Source organism: Phascolarctos cinereus, unplaced genomic scaffold, assembly GCF_003287225.1.
Source record: "Phascolarctos cinereus isolate Bilbo 61053 unplaced genomic scaffold, phaCin_HiC Scaffold_9;HRSCAF=440, whole genome shotgun sequence".
Taxonomy (NCBI): domain Eukaryota; kingdom Metazoa; phylum Chordata; class Mammalia; order Diprotodontia; family Phascolarctidae; genus Phascolarctos; species Phascolarctos cinereus.
The window spans coordinates 112185781-112213763 of NW_027556402.1; the positions used below are offsets into that span (position 1 = coordinate 112185781).

Below are 27983 nucleotides of genomic sequence, written 5' to 3' on the forward strand. Positions count from 1 at the left end.
TTTCTGCAGTCTGCCTGTTCATTATTTCTTATAGCACAGTAGTATTCCATTACATTCATATACCACAACTTGTTTAGCCATTCCTTAATTGATGGGCATCCCCTCAATTTCCAATTCTTTGCTACCACAGAAAGAGCTGCTATAAATACTTTCATACATGTGGGTCCTTTTCCCATTTTTACGATCTCTTTGGGATACAGACCTAGAAGTGGTATTGCTGGGTCAAAGGGTATGCACATTTTTATAGCCCTTTGGGCAGAGTTCCAAATTGCTCTCCAAAATGGTTGGATCAGCTCACAACTCTACCAATAACGCATTAGTGTTCCAATTTCCCCACATCTTCAACATTTATCGTTTTCCTGTTTTATCATGATGGCCAATCTGATAGGTGTAATGTGATACCACAGAGCTGTTTTCATTTGCAATTTTCTATTCAATAGTGATTTAGAGTATTTTTTCATATAACTATAGAAGGCTTTAATTTCTTCATCTGAAAACTTCCTGTTCATATCCTTTGACCTTTTATCAATTGGGGAATGACTTGTATTCTTATAAATTTGACTTAGTTCTCTACGTATTTTAGAAATGAAGCCCTTATCAGAGACACTGGTTGTAAAAACTTTTTCCTAGTTTTCTGCTTCCCTCCTAATCTTGCTTGCATTGGCTTTGTTTATGCAAAAACTTTTCAATTTAATATAATCCAAATTATCCATTTTGCATTTCATAATGTTCTCTATCTCTCATAAATTCTTCTGTTCTCCATAAACCTGACAGGTGAATTATTCCTTGCTCTCCCAGTTTGCTTATGTATCAGACTTTATATCTAAATCATGAACCCATTTTGACTTTATTTTGGCATATGGTATAAGATTTTGGTCTATGCCTAATTTCTGCCATACTCTTTTCCAATTTTTCCAGCAGTTTTTGTCAAATAGTGAGTTCTTATCCCGGAAGCTGGGGTCTTTGGGTATATCAAACAGTAGATTACTATATTCCACTGATCCACCACTCTATTTCTCAGCCTGTACAAAGTAGTTTTGATGATTGCTGGGAAGCTTTTCTTGACATCTAATCTAAATATGCAGCTAGGTGGTTCAGTGGATAGAACATTGATGTTGGAATCAGGAAGACTCTCATCTTCATGAGTTCAAATCCAGCTTGGTCACTTAGCTGTGTGACCCTAGGCAAGTCACTTGACTCCATTTGCCTCAGTTTCCTCATCTGTAAAATGAGCTGGAGAAGGAAACGGCAAACCGCTCTGGTATCTATGCCAAGAAAACCCCAAATAGGGTCACGAAGAGTCAGACATGACAGAACAACCACAAACCATGCCTCCTTCATCTTGTGTTTATGAGTCTGTTTTTAAAACCCAAGTGTGAGGCTTACATTTATCCCAGTTAGATTTCATCTGCCAAACTTCAGCCCCATATTCTAGCTTGTCAAGATCTTTTTGAATTCTGACCTTGCCACCTAGTTATTAGCTGTTCCTCCTTGTTTTGGGCTGTCTTGCAAATGTGATAGTTAAGGTTGCCATTTGTGGTATTAACCAAGTCATCAATGAAAAAAAAGTTAAACAGTTTCCCTTCACCTTAGGTTTTCAAATATCAGTGAGAGTTCTTTCAGTTCCTCATGACATTGTTTATTTTGGCCAGGTAACATAATTCAATCAACTTAAATGTATTAAGTGCCTACTATGTGCCAGGCACTATCCTAGGTGCTGGAGATACAAGTACAAAGACTAAAACAATCTTTTCTCACAAGAAACTCCAGTTCTGATGAGGGAGAGAAATACATAAATATCAAGTGAATAAATACAGATATTTACAAAGTAGTTACGTACAAGGTCATTTGGAAAGGAGAATACTATTAGTTGGGGAAGAGCAGAGTGCAGCAAAGAAAGACTTCCTGTAGAAAACAGTGCCTGCACTATATCTAACTCAAAGGAATAGAGGCAACTAGGTGGCTCAATTTATTGATTGTGGAACTTGTGACCTGAGTTTGAAAACTGCCTCAGATACTAGCTATGTGACAGTGGGCATCACTTAACTTCTCTGTCCCTCAGTTTCCTCATCTATAAAATAAGGATAATAGTACCTACCTCACTGGGTTGTAAGGATCCAGTGATCAGCATATATAAAGCATTTTGTAAAACTTAAAGTCTTGTTCTCTGTAAGCCAGAGATAAGGAGGGAGTTCATTTCAGGAATGGGGGAACAGCCATGACAATAAGTGTGGAGCCTGCAGATAGAGTATGATGCTTGAATGACACAGAGAAGGGCAATATGGCTGTGTCAAAGAGTGTAGGAGGGGGAATAATGTCCAATGATGCCAGGAAGGTGGTTGGGGCCAGGTTGTATAGGGCTTTAAGAGCTAAAGAGAGGGGTAGCGAGGTGGCGCAGTGGATAGAGCATGGGCTCTGGAGTGAGGAGGACCTGAGTTCAAATCTGGCCTCAGACACATGACACTTATTAGCTGTGTGACCCTGGGCAAGTCACTTAACCCCAATTGTCTCACCAAAAAGAAAAAAAAAGAGCTAAAGAGAGGAGTATATTTTATCCTAGAAATAACTGGAAGCCTTTGGAGTCACTTGAGTAGGGGAGTCACATGAATTCATTGACATTCTCTCTTTATTTGGTTCCTACCCATCATTTAAAGCACCTCTCAAATATCGCTTCTTCCAGGAAGCTTCCCCTAATCCTGGTCCAATTACTTGCACTTACATAGCACGCTTTGTTCCTCTTTTTAGGCACATATAACATAATTTGTGTATTAGAGATATTTTATTTGTCTTATCCCTCTACTAGTCTGTAAACTCCAAAGTTTTTTGTTGCTGCTGTTGATTTGTTTCAGGCGCATCTGACTTGCCATGACACCAGTTGGGCTTTTCTTGACAGAGATATTGCAGTGGTTTGTTACTTCCTTCAGCTTATTTTACAGATGAGGAAACTGGGGCAAATAGAGTTAAGTGACTTGCACAGAATCACACAGCTATGTTTGAGGCTGGATCTGAACTCACAAAGAGGAGTCTTCCTGACTCCAGGCTAGCTCTATCCACTGTGCTACTTAGCTGCCCAAACTCCAAGGTGTCCTATCTAAATTTCATATCATGTCCAGCAAATATTCTCTACATTTTTTTGAGGGGCGAAGTATTAGGACCTGTAATTTCATGGCTGAAACAAGTTCCCTTATAAGGGAACTCTCTATCAATTTGATGGGCAACAGTTCTATAAGTTTTGGTCTTTAAAGTTGACTGGGACAGGCACCATTTGGACCAGAGTCAAATAGTCAGTATGTCAGAGAAGGAACATGCGCTATCCTGACTTCTGGTGGATTCTCTAGCTTCTCTATATACCAGGCTTCCTTGTGTACCAAGCAGGTGCTTAAAAAAATTATTTTTGAAGGAAAGAAGGAAGAGAAGAAAGGAATTCTATAGGGATATTAAGAAGATGAATGACACAAGGTTTTAAAAACATTTTGAATGAGAGAAAAAGCACAATGTCCTCATTTTAAATTAAACTTTATTCTTTTCAGTTATCATGCATTTTTTTCACTCTTACCTACCTCTACTAGAAAGAAACAAAACAAAACAAAATTCTTGCAGCACATATTCATAGTCAAATGAAGCAAACTGCCATATTGACCATGTCCAAAAATGTGTCTAATTCTGTATTTTTGGTCCATCACTTCTCTGCCTGGAGGTAGATAGCATTCTTCAGCATTGATCCATTGGAACCATGATTCATCACTGCATTGATCATAGTTCGAATTATTTAAAAAATGTTCATTTTAGGGGCAGCTAGGTGGTGCAGTGGCTAGAGCAGTGGCCTTGAAGTCAGGAGGACCTGAATTCAAATCCAGCCTCAGACCAAATACTTGACACTTATTAGCTGTGTGTCCCTGGGCAAGTCATTTAACCCCAATTGCCTAAAAAGGAAAAAAAATTAACAAAACTGTTCATTTCATAGTGTTATTGTTATAATATAAATTGTTCTCCTAGTTCTGTTCACTTCACTCTACATCAATTCCTACAATTCTCAGGTTTCTCTGAAACTTTCACTTTCATACTTTCTTACAGCACAATAATATTTTATCATATTCATGTACCATAATTTTTTCAGCCATTCTCCCAATAGATGGCAACTCACTTAGTTTCTATTTTTTTGCTGCTACAAAAAGAACTTCTATAAATATTTTGTACATATAGAACCTTTTTTTTTTCTTGGATATCTTTGGGGTATGGACCTAACAGTGTTATCACTGGGTTAAAGTGTATGTACAGTTTAGTACTTTGGGGGTATAGTTCCAAATTGCTTTCCAGAATGGCTGGACCAATTTACAGCCCCATCAATAATGCTAATGTACCAGAGGCCCCTCCAACATTTGTCATTTCCCCTTTTTTGTCAACTTCGCCAATTTGATAAGGGTGAGGTGGATCCTCTGAGTTGTTTTTGTTTGCACTTCTCTAATTATTAATAATTTAGAACATTTTTTCATATGGCTCTAGATTACTTGGATTTCTTCCCTTTGAGAACTGCCTGTTAGAATCTTTTATGTTATGTTTTATGTTACTCTTAATCTTTTATTATTAAGCTTTATTTTCTTTTATGTGCTCAAACAACATGTGTTCTCAAGGTGAAAGGAATTAAGGGTGTCTTTCACCTCCTGCGTAAAGCCTCCCCTTCATTTAGGCCAGAAGTTCCCAAACATATTTGGCCTACTGTCTCCCTTTAAAAAAAAATAAAAATTACTCAGCACCCCCTTGGAAATCTACTTTCCTTAACCTTTAATGGTTGTTTTGAAATTTGCATCATTTCAAAATATAAAAATTTTAAGGATACTTCTTAAATTTAATAATGTATTGCAAATTTGTGAGTTTTTTCTACATTGAAATTTTGATGATGCAATATTGCTTCTTGTAACCTATAGTATTATATTGTAAACAAATCATTACACACACATATTCTTGCTGATGCATGCTGCACTTCCTGACAATATGCAACATGCTCACCTGTCAACACTTGCTTGTTAAGACCTGTTGGTGGACTTGACCACTGATGGGTTATAACTTGCATTTTGTGTGTTTGTTTGGAAAATAATGTAATCACTACGACTTTAATTCTGTTATACAACAGATGAAACATGTGCAAACAGTTCTTCAAAATTTTCTTATCTTCTTTTTTCCTTGTGCTTCCACCACCCCCTTATGTTTATTCGACGCCCCCCAATTGCACCCAAGGCTACTACTGCCCCCTGGATCATTCCAGCCCCTCAGGGGGTGGTATCACCCACTTTGGGAACCTCTGATAGGCTTAGGTAAAAGTCAGTGGTCTGCCCAATTGAGTTCCAAACTCAGCTGTTCTGTGCCCACCAACAGAGATGTAACCAGTGAGAAAGGAGCCAGCAGCAGCATCTTCAAGAATTCCAGGCAAATGTGCCCTCTGGCCTCACCCTGGCCACATTCTCTTTTTAGACTAAATGCCTGATGTTAATTTGGCACAGGTGCTAGGGCAAAGAAGGGGTTGGGGAAAGTAGGATCAGGGGATGTTAGAGCCTAGAAGAGACCATAAAGATAACTTAGTCAAACCAGTTTATTCCACAGACGAGAAAATAGAGGTTTTCCATAGAGGGGAAGGAATTTACCTAAAGTCACCCAGCTACTCAGTGGCAGAGCCAGAAATTAACCACAGGGCTTAGAGCTCTGAATCTAGTGGGTTTGTTGTTTGTTTGTTTGTTTTTAACACCATGCTGCCTCCCTAAACAATTCCCCCACTATCAAAGGACTGTCACCTATATCTTCTCATAAATTTGACACAGGAAGCTCATTTAAATGGGCGGGAGAACTTCTTCTCTTTCTCTTAACATTCCTTAGATATTAATGGAGCATGAGGGCTATCTCTCAAGTGGAAGGAACAATATCGTACCTGCTGTCCTGAAGCATTTAGGCTAGCTTTTCCTTAAAAGATATTGAGACAATCCTTGGGACTTGATTGGCTCAGAGGACTAAAGCTCAGGATGTTGATACCATTTCCTAGTCATCTAAGTACCCAGTAGCCATGAGGTGCTCCTGGCACCCTCTTTGATGCTTGGACCACTATGGGCAACCCAGGCAAATGAGCCTCATTCAGGTGAAAAAACTCCAGGTGTCCTTGGTGACTGTCGTTGTTAAGTAGTCTTCCTTCTTTATTATGGCTGAGTAAATCTCTTTTTGTTATTTGCTGAAAAACCTACAAATGTCTCATTTGGATCCACTATCAAACCTAAACTACTAGGGGACTGTCACAAGTCAAGCCTAACCCAGATCACCTCATTATGTGAATACCCCATCTCTTTGTTCCAATCATACATTTCTCTAATGATGTCCTCCTATGTAATTTCTTGTTTATATGGAGACTTGGACAGGTTACTATCTGCATCATTGGAGGAAGGGTCTGTGTTGCTGTATGTTTCCTTCATGGAGGCATTGAAATAATAGCTGGCATTTATATGGATCTTTAAGGTTTGAAAAGCACTTTACAAATATCTCATTGTATTCTCACAACAACCCTGGGAGGCAGGTGCTATTACAATGGCTATTTTACAAATAAGAAAACTGAGGCAGACAAAGGTTAAGTGACTTGCTCAGCTTCACACTGCTAAGTAAATGTCTGAGGATGGATTTGAACTGAGGTCTTCCTAACTCTAGGTTTGGTACCTCTGAAACTTTACTACATACATTAAATTTATAAGGTTTAATTCCAGTATGAATCCTCCAACATACAGTAAGATGCCAACCAGCCGGCAGACTATTGAAGGAATGTTGAGTTGGAGGCATGGTTTTTCAGAAACAGATGTTTTTCTACCTAAATAAGCAAAGCCTTAAGTAAATATGACTGTTTCTTCAGGACCCTACTACTATGCTCCAGAAATTTTTCAGCAATATCATTTTCTGGTTAAAAAATAATGTTGGTTTTTGTTCTCAGACATTTCTTTTGTCATCCCATTAATTCTGGGTTCACATTTCTTAATGTGTGAGGTTTTCTTTTTAGAAAGAGGAAGATTGCCTCAAGGGCAAAAAGGTCATGTTCAGGTATGAGGTATCAGGAGAGACCTAAGCAGGAACAATGATTCTGGGGAGTAGACCTGTGTATAAGCTTTTTTAGTGGAGCAGCTCTTTTAGGTTAGCTGGGTCAGTCCTACATTCTGGGTGAGTGAAACAAAAATTATGAAAAGCATGCATCTTTTTTTAAAAAAAGATGTTTTATTTTTCCAGTTACATGCAAACACAATTTTAAACATTCTTTTAAAAAAATTTTTTGAGTTCTAAATTTTCTCCCTCCTTTTCATTCCCCCTCCCTAAAATGGTAAGCAATTTGATATAGGCTATATATGTGCAAACATGTAAAACATATTTCCATATTAGTCATGTTGTGAGAGAAGAAACAAACCACAAAAAATAAATAAAGTAAAAATAGTATGCTTTGATCTGCATTCAGACTCCCTCAGTTCTTTCTCTGGAGGTGGATAGCATTTTCCATCATGAGTCCTTTGGAATTATCTTAGATCATTGTATTGCTGAGAAGAGCTAAGTTAATCATCATACAATGTTGCTGTTACTATGTACAATGTTTTCCTGGTTTTACTCATTTTACTCTGCATCAGTTCATGTAAGTTTTTCCAGGTTTTTCTGATGTCCACCTGCTCATCATTTCTTATAGCACAATAGTATTCCATTACATTCATATACTACAACTTGTTCAGCCATTCCACAATTGATGGACATCCTCTTAATTTCCACATCTTTGCCACCACAAAAAAAGCTGCTATAAATATTTGTTATATGTTGTACATGTACATGTACATTTTTGTACAATATGGTACGTGTAGGGCCCTTTCCTTTGAAAAACATGCATTTTGAAAGTGACCATTATCCCTTCCTTACCAGAGTGAAATAAGAAAACAAATGAGGGGCTGGGAGTGTGGAATAGAGTGGAGGCTGGAAGAATCATGACCAATCATCATGGAAATAGTTTATGAGAAGCTGAGTAGTCCTTCAGAAAAAAAATGTGGAAAGAGAGCTTCATATATGTACATATGCAAATATGAAATACTGTTTCGGGGGAACTCAAGCCATCTGGATTTATGATATATAGAGTATCCCATATTAGTGTAGCTTAAAACTGCACTAAGATCTTGGGACACCTATATTTTGTTAAACAAGAACAAGTTTTAAAATTTAATTTGTTTTCAATTAACAAACTTTTGTTTTCTCTCTCCATTGGAAAAAAGAAAACAAAAAACAAAACCCCTGCAACAATATACACAGTCAGGTGAAACAAATTCCCAAATTAACCATGTCCAAAAGTATATGACATCATTAAAAATTTAATAACTTTTGGAACATAGTTACAAGTTGCTTTCCAGAATTGCTAGACCAATTCACAGCTCCACCAACAGTGCCTAATTTTTCAGATTTGAGTTTGGCTATATGCCAACTAAGGTCCCTTATCTTTGAAATTCTGTGATTCTTTTTTTTTTTCATTGATTTGTTAATTTATTTTGATTTATCAACAATCACTTCCATATGCTTTTGAGTTCAAAATTTTTCTCCCCCTTCCTCTCCACCATCCTCCCCAAGACAGCACACAATCTGATATAGGCTATACATTTACATTCCTATTAAACATATTTTCACATTAGTGAAGTTGTAAGTAAAAATTAAAACCAATAGGAGGAACCATCAGAAAGAGGAAACAAAACTCAACAGAAGAGAAAAAAAATGATAGCGATTCAACTTCCATAGTTCTTTCTTTGGATGTGGACAGCATTTTCCATCATGAGGCTTTTGGAGATATCTTAGATCCTTGTATTGCTGAGAAGGGTTAAGTTTATCAGTATTAGTCATCGCACAACGTGGGTGTTATTGTGTACAACGTTCTCTTGGCTCTGCTCACTTCACTCAGCATCAGACCGCACAAGTCTTTCTAGGTTTTTTTGAAGTCAGCCTGTTCATCATTTCTTATAGCACAATAGTATTCCATTACATTCATATGCCACAACTTGCTCAGCCATTCCCCAACTGATAGGCATCCTCTCAATTTCCAGTTCTTTGCCACCACAAAAAGAGCTGCTATGGGTATTTTTGTACATGTGGGTCCTTTTGAAATTCTGTGATTCCTAAGCTCCATTTCTCTTCTTTTCTCCTTTCCTTCTTCTCCATTTTTTCCGTGTTCCATGCCTGTGCCTTTGCACATACCAGCACAGCCTACATGTTGCTCAGCCCCACGGTGTTTTCAGGACTAAAGAATTTTCTTATTGAAAGAGCATGGAATGGTAAGATTCTAGGAACCTGAATCTGAATCCTGCTTCTGCCACCACCACCATTCACCACCATTACTATTGACTCAACTCTGACATTCTCTTCACCAAAGCTTCTGAAAACAGGGTGAGTCTTCTCTAAAGAATAATTCTTAAAGGATGAGCAGACAGACTTCAGAAAAACCTGGAAAAACTTGCATGAACTGATGCTGAGTGAAGTGAGCAGAACCAGGAGAACATTATACACAGTAGTAACAACATTGTGTGATGACCAACTTTGACATACTTAGCTGTTCTCAGCAAAGTAATGATCTGAGACAATTCCAAAAGACTCATGATAGAAAATGCTATCCACATCCAGAGAAAGAACTATGGAGTCTAAACGCAGATCGAAGCATACTATTTTTCCTTTTTAATTTTTTTTTCTTTCTTGTGGTTTTCCCCTTTGGTTCTAATTCTTCTTTGCGACATGACTAATGTGGAAATATGTTTAATATGATTGCACGTGTATGACCTATTATCAGATTGCATGCCATCTTGAGGAGGGGGCGAGGGGAGAAAACTTAAAACTCAAAATCTTACAAAAGTGAATGTTGAAAACTAAAAATAAATAAATAAATATTTAAAACAAAAACAAAAGAATAATTCTTAGACTTCCCTCACTAGGAAAATACAAAATTTTTACTTGATATATTTCCAACATATTTTTCTCAATTCCTCCACCCAAACACTTCTATAACACACCATCACTTCAATCTCCTCTCTCTTTTACTGCATTAGTGGAAAAGGAAAGCCACTTTGGGGCATCCACAGCATTCTCTTATTCCAAACATCTTTCTTAAAAGAACAATGGCGGGGCAGCTAAGTGGCACAGTGGTTAGAGCCCCGGCCCTGAAGTCAGGAGGACCTGAGTTCAAATCTGAGCTCAGACCGAACACTTGACACTCACTAGCTGTGTGACCCTGGGCAGGTCACTTAACCCCAATTGCCTAAAAATAGAATAAAAAAAAAAAGAACAATGGCTTCAAGATGCTGCATCCAGGTGTATATGAGACACAGTGTAGGAAGGAACACTGGACATGGAGTCAGGCAAAATCTGGCTTCAAATTCCACCTCTGACAAAGTTAACCTCTTCCTGACTCTTAGTTCCCTCACATGGGAAACGAAGAGAGAGCTTCACATAATGTACACATGCAAATATGAAATACTGTTTTGGGGGAACTCAAGCCCTCCGGGTTTGTGATATATGGAGTATCCCATACTGGTGTAGCTTAAAACTGCACTAAGATCCAGGAGTACTTCAGGACAGGTAGGTGGCGAAGCGGTTGAAGTACTGAGCCTGAAGTCAGGAAGACTCATCTTCATGAGTTCAAATCTGGTCTCAGATGCTTACCAGCTGTGTGACCCTGGGCAAGTCACTTAACCCTGTTTGTTTCAGTTTCCTCATCTGTAAAATGAGCTGGAGAAGGAAATGGCAAACCACTCCAGTATCTTTGCCAAGAAAACCCCAGATAGGGTCATGATGAGTCAGACATGACTGAAATGACTCAAACAAAGACAACAAAAGTAGTATTTCAGCTCCCAGGGTTGTTTTAATGATCAAATGAGCTCATATATAAAATACTTCGTAACTTTGAAGCATGACATCATTGATGTGGGTATTCCTCTCACTCCCCCAGATTACAGCCCCTTTTCTTTTAGTCAACAGTCTTTATGGCTTGTTGTGCCCCAACCCTCCAAAAAAAAAATCAACTTTCTGTGACCAAACTGAGATTGAACCTTTTTGAGTTTCGCCAAGTCAGTGGCCTCACTCCAGCTGCAGAGACCATAGCCAGGCCTGTACTTGAAGATTTTCCAGGTCGGTTAGGACTTGTCAAGGCTTGTGTTTCACTGGCATAGCCCTTGAGAACTCAGGGTCACCCCCTTGTCCCAATGAAGCCCCAGACTAAGACATACCTACATAGATTGGCATCTCTACATACATTCATATAAACAATGTAATACATTAGGCATAAGTGCACGCATCTGTGCATGTGCTCTAATAGTGCCCACCACTTTTTGGGTCTCTGGTCATCTATCACATACAGGAAACCCTAGTATCACTGTTTTCACTGGATAGGAACCCACACTCGTAAAGCCCTGGGGTTATTCAGCTTTTAGCACGTGTCTGGTACGTAGTAGGTGCTTAATAAATGTTTATTGACTGATTCAAAGATGAGTAGGGCCCCAGGAGTAGAGTAGATTTCTCCAGCCCTCTTCCCCCCAAAAGTGAAAGGCTTCTTGCTGGATTTTGAAAGAAGGGCCAGGACTGAATTGACTTTGGAGATAAAGGGAACTGAATAAATGGATGACTTGTTAAAATCTGGCTTTGGGTTGGTCGGTGAGATCAATTGACATCTGGAAGCAGAATTGACCACTGTCCTATCTCCTGCAGAAAGTGCATTTTGGGAATCCAAGGATACTCCCTTTACTCCAAACTGGGTTCATTTCCCTCATAATCCACTGAGACAGTGAGGAAGGCTATAATCTCTGTGTTTCTACAGAGAAAGCCTGGGTGGGTTAGACCCGCCCCTGTGGGCACAGGTTCAGAGACAGCATTGCCCTCACTCCTTCTCCTGCTCATCCTCTTCCTCCTTCTCCTCCTCCCACAGCACTCAGCCAAACCTCAAAAGTAAAGTTAGACTTCCTCATACACAGGAAATAGCCTCACTTGGGCATATGCACAAATGCATTTGCTAAATGTCTGAACAAGTTCCCAAACTTTAAAGCAAAACAGAGGAGCGGGAGGAAGAGGGAGGAGAAAGACAGAGACAGGGGGAGAGGGAGAATGACAGGCAGGGAGGACATAGAATCAAAATCAAACAGAAACCAGAGAGGAGGATGTGGGTCTTGGCTGAACAAGTTCAAATGTGCCCAGGGCAGCTAAGGAAAAGAAAGACTCAGAATGCTTTCACAGGTGATCTCTTCACTTGCCTTGGCTGAATGACAGGATTTTTAGCAAATGAGTTCCCCCTCAGGACAGGGAAGAAATCCAGAATTCTTCATTATCACTTTCTCTTGCAAGTATATCCAACATCCAAGTGTATGCCACTTAATGTCACTTACATCTTTTGTTTTGTTTTGTTTTTTGTTTTTTGTTTTTGTTTTGCCTAGTCTGGGGGGGGGGGGATCATTTGTATCCTTACGAAATGAGAACACAATTTTTATCCCTTAGGCATAGATAAAGAAATCCAAAAAGAAGCCAATGATAAAAACCCATGGCTCCAGATGTCTCTAAAGATCAAAGAGAACTACAGATTCTAACTCAGGCATGCAAACTTGCCTTCCTAGATGTTGCTTAGATGTAGTGAGATGGTAACTGGGACATGGTTCTGGAAGGCTAGACATTATTTAAGAGAAGCAGGATAAGGAAAGGGGAGTGGGGAATAGATTGAGGAGCACTATATATCAATAAGATAGGCTCATGAGGGGAAATTCCTGAACCAGAGGCAGGAAACATAGTGGAGACCATCTGGGGAGAGATCAACTGAGGCTTCAGAAACAAAGGCAATATTATCACCAGAGTACACTATAAACCACTTGTACTAAAAGAGGAAATAGATGAGGGACTTGGGAAATCATGTCTGTCATAGATACTTGATATAACAGGGGATAGGGGCCTTCAATTTTCCAGACTCTGACTGCAGATCTCTCTCTCTATTTCTCTCTCTCTCTCTCTCTCTCTCTCTCTCTCTCTCTCTCTCTCTCTCCTTCTCCCCCCTCCCCTTTTTTCTCCCCTTCTTCTTCTCCCTCCCCTACTCTTTTTTCCAAAACTGCACAGCTAATAATTTTGTGTGTTGATTTAATAATATTTCATCATTCAAAAAGTAGAGGAACCAATGAAAGGAAACTACCATTCTGAATCTCATTCTCAGCAACAAGGAGGAACCATGTGCTGGGGTGGAAATGATGCAACCTTGGTGGTAAGAACCATTCATTTTTAGAATTTCTGACTTAAAGAAGAAAAAAATCTAGGCATAGTCTGACATGCCCCCTAAATTTGAGGACAACAGATTTCAAAGAATTTAGAAGAAGGTTTAGGAGGACTGCATGGTATGAAATTCTACAAGGGGAAGTTAGCCCAGGAGGATTGGGAAGTTCTTGAGAATGAAATCATGAAGATATAAAGAGAAATACTTCTGATGAGAAGAAACGGAATGGCTGTTTACAGAGACTGATGCAGATTTGCAGTGACCTCATCAAAAAAACTTACATCTAAAAAATTTTATTTAGTTAGTTTTCGTTTTCAACATTCACTTTCGTAAGATTTTGAGTTCTAAGTTTTTCCCCATACCTCCTCCCCAAGATGGCATGTAATCTGACATAGGCCATACATATACAATCATATTAAACATATTTCCATATTAGTCATGTTGTGAAAGAAGAATCAGAAGAAAAGAGGAAAACCATGAGAAAGAAAAAGAGAGAGAGAGAGAAAATAGTATGCTTCAATCTGCATTCAGACTCCATAGTTCTTTCTCTGGAGGTAGATAGCATTTTCCATCATGAGTCTTCTTTGCATTGCTGTGAAGAGCTAAGTCTATCAATGGTGGTCACCACACAATGCTACTGTTACCGTGCACATTGTTTCCTGGTTTTGCTCACTTTACTCAGCATCAGTTCATGCAAGTCTTTCCAGGTTTTTCTGAAATCTGCCTGCTCATCATGTCTTATGGAACAATAGTATTCCATTACAATCATATATCACAATTCATTCAATCATTCCCCTCAGTTTGCAATTCTTTGCCTCCACACCAAGAACTACCATAAATGTTTTTGTATAGGTGGGTCCTTTTCCTTTTTTTATGATCTCTTTGGGATACAGATCTTATAAGTGGATCAAAAGGTATGCATCATTCTAAAATGCTCTCCAGAATGGTTGTATCAGAAAAAAACTTAGATTTTTAAAACAACTTATAGAAGATAGAAGCAAGGGGTTGTTATTTGTCCTTCATTTCAGAGGATCAATGGTATCATGGGTGATGTCTTGACTTGTGTGTGAACTGAATTGAAGAGAGGCAGAGCTGCACAAAGTCATCAGCCTCTTTCTGTCTTCTAGAATCATCCAAGTCCAGTGACAAGACAAAAGTCAGGATGACTGGTGATTGCCTGGGATACAATGGATCCCCTTGGCATCTTTGATGTCTGACCAAGCTCTAAGCCTTCATGGTCATTGGAACAAATTGTTCTCATCCTCCCATTGTGGGAAATCTTCACATTTTTGGGGTAGACATCACCCTAACTCAGGTTTCAGGCCTGTCGGTTACCCTCAACCTGGTTTAGCCTGTCTGCCAAGATGGTTTTGCCAGGGTGTGGCTGCTCCTCATGTTGTAGCTTCTTGGAGCCATAAGTGGTGATTAGGTGAAAGGTGTACACCAAAGGGTAAGAGATTACGAATACAAAAACATGGCACTGTCCTATGAGGATAGTGTCAGGAATGCTTAAATTCAGAATTACTTGTGGTCGCAAATGAAGCTATGAACAACAAAAAAATTTAAGCTGTATTAGGGAGTAGAGGCAGACCAAACATGGATCAGGAATTGCTGCTTGGGGCAGAGGAAATGATGATAACTTGCAGGGTCAGCCAGGTGGCACAGTGGATAGAGTACCAGTCCTGGACTCAGGAGGACCTGAGTTCAAATCTGGCCTTGGACACTTACTAGCTGTGTGACCCTGGGCTAGTCATTTGACCCTATTTGCCTTAAAAAAAAAACAACTGGTGATAACTTACAGCAAAGAGAATGTAGAACTGCTCAACTATTACTTTAATTCTGTTTTCTTTTCCAAAGAGAAAGATATTTGAACCAGAAAGGATGGGAAAAAATGTGTAATAGGGAGTTGATAGACAAAGAGATGAGATGAGAGCACCTGTCTACCTTTGAGGACTTGAAGACAGGGGGGCCAGTTATTAAATATTATAAGCTTTGGTTATAGAGGCAGTCAGTTATCTCTGAAAGAACATGGAGAGCAGGCAGAATACAACAGGACTAGTAAAGGGCAAATGTTCTGATTTCCAAAATAGGGAAGAGAAGGAAGTCTGCAAACTATAGGCTAGCAAGCTTGTCTTTGAATCCTGGAAAAATTCAAAGACATTTGACAAAGTCTCCAATATTATTCTTATTGGAGGGAAAGGCAGTGGTGGGGGAGAGCTGATAGTCCAATTAGATGGATTAGGGCTCTTTGAATGTCTGGACCCAAAGAATACTCACTCATGATTCTATGTCATCTCTAGTGGAGATCTTTAGTTCAGAACTACAGGGATGTGTGCTTGGCTCTGTGCTGTCTAACATTTGTATCAGCGACTTGGATGATAAAATCATAGGTGGCATGCTTATCAAATTTGCAGATGACTCAGAGTTACGAGGGCTAGCTTACATGTCAGAAGAGGGTCAGGATTCAGAAAGATTTTGACAGTCTAGAACTTTAGGCCAAATCTAAAGAGGCATAGTTTAATGGGGATAAATGTAAAGCGTTAACATAAATTTTTTTTAAAAAAAGTACAAGATAAGCTAAGTATGGCATGACAGAAGTTCTTCTGAAGAAGGTTTTAGGTTTTTAGTGGACTACAAGCACAATATGAAACAACAGTGTGAAGGAAAAAAAACTAAAAAGAACCCTGATTTTAAGCTACATTAAGAGAGACTTAGGGTATAAGACTTGGGAAGTGATGGTCGTGCTAAGCTCTATCCTGATCATGAAAAGGACGTTGCTAAACCAGAACATGCTGAGTGAAGGGAGGGTGACTAGGATGATGAAGATCTATGGAGTCATGCATTCCAGAACCAGCTGAAAGAACTGGGACGTTTAGTCCGAGGAAGAGAAGACTAAGTGAGGCCATGATAACTGTTTTCAAGTATTTGAAGGCATGTTCCTTGAAAGAGAGATTAGCTTTATTTTGCTTGGCCCCAGAAGGCAGAAATAAGAACAATGGATGGAAGCTGAGAAGAGGCAAGTAGTGGCTAGATTTATGGAAACAAAAACCAAAACTCAACTTTCTGCCAATTAAAGCTACCTAAAAGTGGAATGGACAGTTTCCTAAATTGTGAGTCCTTCCGCATTGCAGGTCTTCAAGTAAAAGCTGGATGATGACTTATTGCATATAGTTAGAGGGAATTCTTATTCAGGTGTCCCGATGGCCTCCAAGGTTCTTTCCAGCTGGGAGATAATGATTCTGATATACACACCACTTGAGCAACCCTTACACTTCAAGGGAAGAAGAAAAGAAAAGAAAAAAAACCCCTCAACCCTGGAAACCTGTTTATTTCCCAGATAGCAAAGGTTAAGCAGATGTAACCTTTTCTTACATTTTTTGCTTAGGGATCCAGTAGCTAAACTCTGAACACTGAGCTCACTAGATAGCAACTCTTTTATGCTAAAAAGTGCAGATGACCCATCATTCTCCACAGTAGCATGCCTTCCATCTAGAAAGGTGTTTAGAATCCACCATCCCAAGAGCATCACAGGAGAAGCCTTCCTGGATCAATGTATAAATCAGCAATGTTGACTCCTGAGACAAAGGGCCAGCTGAGCTGCCTGTCTACAGTCAGAGAAGTTACCAGGTGCTGGCTGAAGTGACTTACTGTGTATCTTTACTAAGGATGGGGCCAATTGATTTAACAATTATTTTGCTTATTTTGTCTTATGGTTCCTTGTTGTTGTCATTGAGTTGTGTCCGACTCTTTGTGACCCAATGTGAGGTTGTCTTGGCAAAGATACTGGAGTGGTTTGCCATTTCTCTCACTCATTTTACAGATGAGGAAATTGAGGCAAACAGGGTTAAATACTTGCCCAGGGTCACACAGCTAGTAAGTGTCTCAGGTCAGGTTTTAACTCAGGAAGATAAATCTTCTTGATTCCAGGTGTAATGCTCTATCTACTGCACCACCGAGTTGCTCAACACTTAACATTATTCACAGAGTACCCAAACTCCAATCATTTACCAAATATGGTTTCCCTGACCCTTTCAACATCGCTGTGATATGCTAAGGAGAGCATATGCTTTGTTGAAGCAGTCAACTCTTGGTTATTTTTGCAATAATGGCTGGGAGTAGAGCTGATCCAAAATAACAGATTAAAAACAAAAACAAAAACAACTCACTACCGTTTGACTCAGAAAAGTGATTCTGTAATTATAGTGGTCTCTGGGTGTGTCTGATATTCTGACATTTCAATGGGAAATAATGAAACTGTATGATGAAGACTCAACTCAAGAACTATCCAGTTTCCTTACCTCAGGAACAGGTCATCCCTTCCCTTCTCTCTATGGTCAAAGTGAGATCTTCCCTGGAGCAATGGGGGAGTTTAAGTTCCTGGGTTTCAAAGCGTTCTCTGCAGGAAATAAAAAGGAGCAACTCTTTATAAAGTGGATTAAGCCAGATCCTTGGAGGATGAGGAAAGGTCAACAAAGACAGCCTTAAGAGAACTAACTACTCTCGAAGCAATAACAACAAACAGATCCTCTTCTAGATAACAAGATTTGCTGTAGATAACAATAAACATCCTTGGGAAGTTCCTGGGCTTGCTGCCTTGGACAGGGGCCACCAAGAGTCAGAGGACTCCACAGGAGCATTCTAAGAGCTCATCTACTTTAGAGACATTGTGGCACTGGAAAGGGATGCTTGAAAGAGTTTGGACTTTTTGTTAAGAACTATAGGAAGCCAGAGATTACTGAGTAATGGTTGACTCCCAAGAAAGGGACCTGCTTTTTCCTAGCCAAAAATTACCTCGGTAGTAATGTAACAAGGTCATTGTCCTTATCTTCAGCTGAACCCTTTTAATGATATAAATTGGTAGCAACTTTGGCCACTCTCCAAGACTAACCAGGGAGGAGGAGGAGGAGGAGGAGGAGGAGGAGGAGGAGGACTGTTCCTCTCAGAGACCCCTTTCATAGGTTCCCAAAGTGGGCGATACCACTCCAAGGGGGCCCTGGAAGGATCCAGGGAGGGTCTATAGAAGACTCAGGTGCAATTGGAGGCCATTGAATAAAAAATAAGGGAACAGTGGAAGCATAAAGAAAGAAGAGAAGAAAATTTTGAAAAACCATTCATACATGTTTCATCTGTTGTGTAACAGAATTAAAGTCGTCATGATTACATTATTTTCCAATCAAAATGCAAGTTATAATCTATCAGTGCTCAAGTCCAATAATAAGCAAGTGTTGTCAGGTGAGTGTGTTTTGCATTGTTGGGAAGTCCAACATGCAGAGAACAAATATGTACATGTAATGACTTGTTTATGATACGATACTATAGGTTACATGACACAATATTGTGTCATCAACATTTCAATGCAGGAAAAAACCCCACAAATTTACAATAAATTATTAAATATAAGATGCTTCAGTTTTTTTTAAAAAAAATTTATATTTTTTGAAATTATGCAAATTAAAAACATTGAAGGGTTAAAGAAAGTCAATTTCCAGGAGGGCACTGAGTAATTTTTTTGAAAAGGGGGTGGTAGGCCAAATAAGTTTGGGAACCTCTGCCACAGATGGAAGTAGAACTTCTGGCGACCCAGCTCTGAGCATACTCCCCAATGAATAGCCATTCCTTCTTCCTTTCTGATCTGGAATCTATTTGGCTTTGATTCCGTGGAAGCTCCTAGCACCTATTTCCTTCTCCATGTCCTATTCAGATATGAATTTTGAAAGTACCAGAATTGTCTAGTGAAGAGATTTTTTCTGTAGGACTCCAATGCTTGCCCTTGGTGCCATCACCTCTCTGTTAGAGGAGAACAACATACTTCATCATATGTCCCATGACCAATGGGACTGCTCAGAGTTCTTAAGTCTTTCAAAGTTGTTTTTCTTTACAGTATTGTTGCCCTTGAAAAAAATTATTCTGGATCTGCTCTCTTCATTCTGTATCAATTCATATTACCCAGGATTTTCTGAAATCTACTCTTCTGTCATATTCTTAAGGGATAATAATATTCAATTACATTAACATATAACAATTTGATTAATCATTCTCCAATTTATGGGTACCCCCTTAGATTCTATTTCTTTGTTTTTAATTTTTCCACCTTCAGGATCAAGAAGCTTGTTTTGCTTTTGTCCATTCCCTCCCTCACATTTGTTGTTCAACCATTTCAGTTGTGTCCAACTCTTCGTGTCTCTCTTTAGGAGTTTTCTTGGCAAAGATACTAGAGTGGTTTTGCCATTTCTTTCTCCAGCTCATTTTGCAGATGAAATAATCAGGGTAAACAGAGTTAAGGGACTTGGCCAGAGTCACATAGTTTGTAAGTATCTGAGGCCAGATTTGAACTTAGGTAGATCTTCCTGACTCCAGGAATGGTCCTCTATCCATTGCACAACCTAGCTCATATTAACCTCCTCTTAATTGCCTCCCAAAACATCCCCACTTGTTTCCCTGTTGAGTTTTGATATATTTCTACAAGTTCTGTGTGTGTGTGCGTGTGTGTATGTGTGTGTGTGTGTGTGACCCTCCTCTGTCTCTTTAGATCAGGGTTTTCACCTGATACCCACTCCCCTTACCCTTTCCTCCTAGCCAGCACATAGTAGGCACTGTATTAATGCTAGCTATCATCATCATCATCAATGCATCCCAATGATGACAAATAACAAGTTCCATCCTCTTCTTCCTCTTTTCCATACTAACATATTCCTCCTTTTACTCCTCCTTTTATTTCTTAAAACCTTCAGAACCTTCAAACAGAAGCAATTTTCTTCCTGCCTGGGATACCTTCTCCACCCTTCCTACATACAGAGAAGCTGATGGCTTTTTTTTTTTTTGCCAGTGCTGGTATTGTTGTGCTGAAGACTCCCTTTCCTATTGCCCATATACTTCCTGATGATTTTTTGTGCAGTTTGGGGGTATAAGTCATATTCTGTCATTTCTCATTGGATTTCTGGATCATGATTTTTGTCTGGTGCAATTTTCAGGTTCTCCTGTAGCAGGTATATAGAATCTTGGTGGTATGCCTCCATTCAGGAAGTAATCTTGGCCTGAAGTCTCCTCTAGTTCTTTTCCATTTAGCTATTTCCCTGTGACTGCAGTGCTAGGGGAGCCAATCTCTCTGCACTGTTTGTGCAGCCCACACAGAGCTCATACTCCCTACTTTAATGATGAAACCAGGATCCCCCTCTCTCCATTCCAGTCTTCCCAAGAAATACACTGCCAAAAAAAAAATGGAACTGCCATAGCCCAACTCTCAATTCCTATGGAATGACTTCCCTATCTCCATCTTGGACCCCCATCTTATCAATTTGGAGATAACAGGTAAATATTTTCCAACTATTTCCAAAATCATATTCTTTCTAAACTATTCTTAGGACACAGAGGATCAGAGAGATTAAATGACTTTTTGTCTAGACTCTCACAGTGAGGAAGCCAAGGACAAATACATAATCCCAGTAGTTTGATGGCTCAAATGATGCTAAAATCACACTTTATTTCCATTTGGACTGGACTGTGGACTCTGTCATGCCCCAAGAACCTCATCATTGTGCAAGATGTCATTAGCCTTGGTATTCATACCTCATTCCTGCCCTCTGCCCCTCTGATTGGACAGCTCCTTCCCAAACCTCCATTTGAGGGTGCCTATACTAACTAACTATTCATTTCCCACTCAGCTATACTCTTTGGATGTCTTCATCACTCTGCCCTACATTGGTTACCTTCTATTCCCTCCCCCTTTCAGCTTTCTTTTAAGTATTGTCTTCCCCGTTAGACTGTAAGCTCCTTGAGGGCAGGGACTGCCTTTTTTTCTATCTATCTTCCCAACACTTAGCATAGTGCCTGGCATATAGTAGGTGCTTAATAAATGTTTGTCAACTGACTATTAATAGACAGCTTTTGCTTAAAGGCTTTTGTTTAAATGTGGAATTGAGAAAGTGTGGATTGAAATCTCATCTTAAACACTTACTGATTATGTGACCATGGGCAAATAACTTAATCTCCTTTGCCTCAGTTTCCTCATCTCTAAAATGGGTAGGGTCTTATATTCAATGGCTTTTAAGGTCCTTTCCAACTCTACCTCTGTGATCCTATGAACTAGAAGGGGGTCACCCTTCTCTTTACAAATGTTTAGAATCACATGGGATCAAATAGTGAGTTTCTTGGGATCAAAAAATCCTTTATGAAGAGAATCTCTCTGAGCAATGGCAGGCAGTCTGGCCTTTTGTCTGCTGGACAGATTGCATTACATTATCACAGCAATAATTAGTCTAAAAAATGTCATTTCTGTGCCAGTGGTGAAAGGAACCTGTCTGGATGTCAATATAAATAGACATCGGCATACTCTGTAGGAAGTTGAAAATATCTCTGAGATTGTGGGTGTTATGTTGGCAAAATAAAGACAGTGAGTAAGCACATATGTTGTTGAAGTCAGCCACAGGCTGCCAGAAACCAGAGCGAAAGGGACAGAAGTGGATATGGGGGTTTTATGAATCAAACATTTGCTTACTGTTCGCTGCAAATACCTGAGATGTGTCTGTGCAGGCTCAGGCCTGGTTTTTATCCTGGGACAGGGTGTGTAAGAAGGAAAACGTGTGCTCCGAGAAGGCGTATGGAATCAGTGCTATTCACAAGTAGCCTGTTTAATTAAAGGGATAATATATTCTGTTCTAGAATGTAGAATTACATCTTAAAGTGACACATATGGAGAGTAAGATGATAACAAATAGGCTAAATGTTCTCTGGCACTTTTTTTAAATAGTGGGTTTTTGCTTTTAAATTTTAAAAAAATTAACAGGCACTTATTTTTTTCTCCCTTCTATCCAATTACCACTAAAAAAAAGAGAAAAAAACACAACTGTCATGACAAGTATGAGTAATCAAGAAAAGAAATTCCAATATTGTCCTTGTCTGAAAATTTATATCTTATTCTGCGTCTCTCTTTCAGGAGCTGGCCAGCACCCATAATTATCAATTCCCTGGAATTGTCATTGGTCATTGCATCGATCAGATGGTTCCTATGTCTTTCAAAAAGTTTGCCATAATAATCTTGTTATAGTATAAATCGTTTTCCTGGTTCTTCTTAATTTACTGTGCACCAGCTCATACAAGTCTTCCTAGGTTTCTCATTATATTCATGTGCCATAATTTTTTTCAGTCATTCCGCAAATGATAAATAGGGTCAAAGGATATGAACAGGTAGTTTTCAAAGGAAGAAAATCCAGGTAATTAACAACCATATGGGAGAAAAAATGCTCAAAATCTCTAATAATCAAAGGAATGAAAATCAAAGCATCTCTGATATTCCCCTCACGTTGTCTGGATGATAAAGTTGACAAAGAACAGATAATGACAAATGCTGGAGGGGCATTGTAAATAAATATTTGCGTACATGTGGGGTAATGCAACAAGTTGTACATGGTAGATTTGCAGTTTTATGGGCAATCATCTGTTTTATTGTACTATGTCATGGAAATGCTTATTTTGTTCTGTAAATTGAAAATAAAATACATTTAAAAAAACTATACCCCAAAAGTTATTACTGAATTGTAAATATACTTTGACCCACTGATACCAATACTATGCCTAAACCCCAAAAAGATCAAAGAAGGATGAAAGGGCCCCATGTGCACACCAGTATTTATTAGTAGCTTTTTTTATAGTGGAGAAAAACTAGATACTAATGGGGTGTCCATGGACTGAGGAAGGGCTGAACAAATTAGAGCATGTGAATCTCTAAAACTTTTAAATGGATACTTCCAATGGCATCAAAAAAAAGAACATTCAAACATACCTCTTCCTTTCCAATCTCAAGAAGTGCATGGGATAATAATTTATGGATATCATAGGAATATTTTTGTCTGGTAGCAAAGACCTGGAAACAAATAGATGCTCCTTCATTAGAGCAGGTAGCATGCACAGTGGAAATTGTACTGACTCTAGTGTCAAAGGATCTGGATTCAAATGCCACCTCTTACCATCTATGTGACCTTGAGCAATTAACTATCGGACCTTGGTATTCTCATCTGTAAAATGGTTACAGTGGATGGCCTATGTGATCCCTTCTAGCTCTTTATGATCCTATTTCTTTCTCCAGTTCATTTTACAGATGAGGAAACTGAGGCAAACAGGGTGAAGTGACTTGCCCAGGGTCACATGGCCAGCAAATGTCCGAGGCCAGCTTTGAACTCTGGAAGATGTATCTCCCTGATTCCAGGCCCTGAGCTCTATCTACTGCACCACTGAGCTGCCCTTTAGCCATTCCCCAGTCCTATGATTGCAGGTGCTTGAGGCTGCCCCAAAAGGATGAATTGGTTGATTTAGATTCTTAGCTGCACCCTTGTTAGAGGAGCCATTTCTTTACATTGGCCTGGAAAAGGAGTCTTCATTGAAGATTCTGGGCTGCTTTTTGCTTGGTCTTTTAGGGAATGCTACAGCTCTGTGTGCTCAGGGGACTTTTTTCCTCCCTCAGCCTGCACCAGGAGAAGCTAACGGCTGCCTTGAGGCAAAAACAGAAGGGAGTCAAATCTGCTCAAGAGGAGAGTCTTTGGATGACCTTCCTTTCTGAGAAGAGTACACAAGAGTGTATTTTCATGGCCCAAGAGATAGCAACACTCAGGGTGGTCCTTGAAAAGCACACATGAATTTTGTGTGCTGGCTTTAGGAGCCTGAGTAGAGGATTTAAGGACAAGTCCTTCCTGAGCCACCGGCAGCTGGTTATGGAAGGAAGAATGTTCTAGGTAGCCTGTTCCTGGAACAAGAACCTTCTAGTCAAAAGAAAGATTTCTTGGGCAGTGCTCCCCAGGGGGATTGTTTTGGTAGTAATCCCAAATTCAAGAATTAGGAGATCTACCATTTGGCTGAAAAGAAGGGGACTTTCCAGAGCAGAATGGGTGGAGGACCTTCTTAGTAAAGGGCCTTCTTAGAGGTCACATGGGTAACCACATGACCTCTACAGCTAAAGGACTAAGGCTTCAATATGAAGTGTCAAAGGGCCTTGGCTTTGCTCCCTGGTGATAGAATAAAAGTCCTAGAGAGGCAGTATGGAACAGTAGAGAGAATGCTGGATTTGGAGTTGGAAGTTCTAAGTTCAAATCCCACCTCTGCTATTACTGATTATCCATGAGACCTTATACAAGTCTTTTCACTGCCTTGGGTCCAATTCCCCATCTGTAAAATGGGGGGGGGGGGTGTTGGACTAGAGGTCCCCTGAGATTATTTCCAGTTCTAAATATATGATCCCATGACCCTACATATTATCTGGGCAGTGTAGGTCTTATGAGAAGGAAGTCAGCTATCTGGCAGCTCCAAAGTTAAGTTTCCCTTCTAGGGAAGTCCAAATCACAGTGGCAATATGAGTTTGGAGGGAAACTGTGCCAGTTCCTGTGGTAGAGTAGCCCCAGCAGCTCCCCCCAATTCAGTTTCTGTCCAAGGAGACTCCCTACTAAGAAATGTGATTGAGTCTGAGGAATTGTAGGACTCTGTGAAGAGTGAAACCCATCAGAGAGAGAAGAGAATTGGGGGAATTGTGTTGATTTTTCACGGGCTATTAAAAATCCCTTTATGAGTTTTCTACATTTATTTATGGACTCCCGAGAGGCTTACTAGTTCCATGTGTTTTCTGAAAGGTCAAATAAAGACTGTTCTGTATCCAATACTACTGTTGCCTTGAGTACTGTGTGGGAGATGGACTGTGCTAAACCCTTTGGAAATATCGTATTTAATCCTCAGACAACCTCGGGAGGTAGCTAAATTAGGGGCAAAGTCCAAACGCCTCATTTTGCAGGAGGAAAGAGACACAAAGAGTGTCTCTAAACAGCTTGTCTAGGTTCAACCCATCAGTAAGTATTAGAAGCAGGATCTGAACCCAGATCTTCATGACTCCAAGACCAGCACTATCCATTAGAGGTGGCAACCTATTTGTAGAGGCATAGGTAGGAACTGTATTTGCAGATTTTCCCAGAGTAAATCCTGAGTACTCTTACCAAGAAACCACATTGCCTCCAAGCAAAGTCACTGAACAAACACAAATCTTTTCTTGCTGTCCTTAACATTCTCCTGAAGTTCCCACATGGCTGTGAATCAGGCTACATCACTATCTCCCTCGCCAATGGAGTCTGACAGTGTATGCAATATTCCATACCCATAGTCTCCCACTTCTGCAGAGAAGGGAAGAAGATCTACTTTTTTAATCCCTCCTTTGGGACTAAGTTTTATCATTTTAATTACACAGAGTTCAGAGGTTTTGGCAGAGAGAAAGGGGCTGTCACTAAATCAGTAAGATCTGCATTGAAGTCAGACAACATACTAGCTATGTTGTCACTTTTGCAGGACTGAGGTTGCATCTGCATTGGTAGAAGGAATTCCTCAGAGGAAGTTGCCTCCTATACCCAATGAAATTATGTGTTTGTTTGTTTGGTTGTTTTCTAATCAAAATCTCTGGGTGAGGACAACGAGTCAGAGTGATCTTTGCACAGACCAAATCTAGTCTTGGGAATGGTCCATAAAACCAGAGCTGGGCACAGAGTCATAAGTCAACAAGCATTTATTAAGCACTTACTATATGCCAAGTACTTTGCTAAACTCTGGGAATATGGTTGGTTGTTGTCTTTCATGATTGAAGAGGTCCAGAATGACATCACTACATTAGAGTCAAGTTTCAGTACGTCCATTTGGGGTGGGGTGGGGTGGGGTGCACATTTTGTGTTTCTTTTGAGCTACTTTAATTCTGCCTTGCTCATAGAGCACAGCACCTTCTATGATGAGTGCAGGTCATGCTGGGTAGTCCTGTGCCAGTGTCTCCCATGTCACACAATCAATTACAAAGTTCTTAAGAAAGACCTTGAAAGTGTCCTTGTATCACCCTTTTCTGACCGCCACATAAGTGCTTGCCCTGTGTGAATTCTCCATAAAATAGTCTTTTTGGCAAGCGTACGTTTGGCATTAGAACAACATGGCCAGCCCATTGGAGTTGTGCTCTCTCCAGTAAACTTTGGGAATATAAATATAAGCAGAAAGAAAGATAGTCTCTGCCCCCAAAGAGCTTACATTCTAATGGGAGAAGATAAAGCATAAAAGGAACTAAAAAGGGGGTTGGGGAGAGATAAAGGAACTCACAGGGCCATTGTAGAGAAAATCCAGGAAAGTCAGCACAGCCTGGAGAGAAATGAAGACATGGATGGTTTGGATTGGCTCCTTGAAATGGAGGTTCTGGGAAGAACCAGCCAGGGAGAGGCTCCAGGGCCAGAGGATACTTCCAACGTGAAGTCTAGGGGTGGAGTAAATGTCCAGGGTGCAGATGTTTTAGGACATCGTAGAGAAAGTCTGGGAGAGTTAGGAGTGTATCCTGGAGAAGCCAAAGGTTACATAATCTGAACACAAAGTCGAAGAGTTTTTCTTCCTTCTATTGGGAAAGATGAAATTTTTTTTCACCAAACTAAATATGCAGCATCTATAGACGTTTGAGTACTGTGATCTCCAATGCTATTTCTTCAGGGTACGGCCAGTGGTCTTAGGCTGTCTTGTAGACTCCTATTCTTCTCTATGCCAGTTCCCACACACTCCTGAATTGTCTCTCTGCCATCTCTTGGTCAGGACTCAAAGGATGCCCAAGCACTCCCTCTTGAAAATGACCATAACTTTCCATGGCGATACTCCTCTGGCTGGCCCATACCCCTCCCTCCTGCCAATGCTGGCACGCGGTCAGCAGCTGCTGGGGAGTATGTTCCCCCTCCTGGCCCCTTCACTGAGAGGACCTTTTACATCATCTACAATCTGTACTGATCTCACTACGGGGGATTTAAACTCACTTAACAACTCCTGGTCAACAGTTCAGTGACTAATTTCCAAGCACTCCTTTTCCCAGGTATCTCTGTCTGGGGATCTAGAAAGGCTTCTGAGTTTTAGGCAGCTCATATAATGCAGTCACTGCATCTTTTAAACAAAATTTAATAAGCATTAATTTTCTCTTCCTCCTACCTCCTCCCACACTGGAAAAAAAAAGACAGAAAAAAAGAATAACAAAATCCTAGTAACAAATTGCATCATTTTTTCTTTATGCCTCCCCCTGTGTTTATCTCCTCTCCAGGGAGTCATAGGATTAGAGAACCATAGAATTAGGACTGGAAGGACCTCAAAGGTCATCTAGTGTACTCTCTCCTCCCCTACCCCATCCCCACGCTTAAAGATGAAGAAATTGAGGCCCAGAAAGGGCCTTACCCAGAGGCCCAAAGTCACTCAGTGTTAGGCTTGGGATTTGAATTCAGGTCCTCTGAATCCATGGACAGTTAGGTGGTGCAATGAATAGAGTGCTGGGCTTGGAATCAGAAAGATTTATCTTTATGAGTTCAAATCCAGCCCCAGATACTTACTGCTGTGTGACTCTGGGCTAGTTACTTAACCCTGTTGGCCTCAGTCTCCTCACATGTAAAATGAGCTAGAGAAGGAAATGGCAAACCACTCCAGTACCTTTGCCAAGAAAACCCAAATGGAGTCACAGAGAGTCACATACAACACAATCAAAGTTGCTTCTATTTTACAAATGACATTAGCTCTTGGTTTTGAATATATATGCATTTGGTCACATAAAAAAAGAGCCTTCTATGCCTATAGATTTTGGGATTTTTAATATAAATGAATGTTATATTTTTGTCAAAGGCTTTTTTCCCCCTGCAGCTACTAAAATTATGTGGACTGCTGTAATAAGCCAAGGGGAGTATGTTACAGCAGGACCAAG

General features: G+C 40.0%; 1 long non-coding RNA gene across 1 annotated transcript in view; it reads right to left on the reverse strand.

The window, feature by feature from the left end:
* LOC110202288 (uncharacterized) overlaps positions 1-27176 on the reverse strand; it is a 46462-nt gene extending 19286 nt beyond the window's left edge. The window contains exons 1-2 of the long non-coding RNA XR_002322689.2: positions 26366-27176; positions 17563-17660 (exon numbers count right to left, since the gene is read on the reverse strand). This is a non-coding gene — a long non-coding RNA (uncharacterized LOC110202288). The remainder of the gene's footprint in view (positions 1-17562; positions 17661-26365) is intronic.
* Positions 27177-27983: the final 807 nt, after the last annotated feature.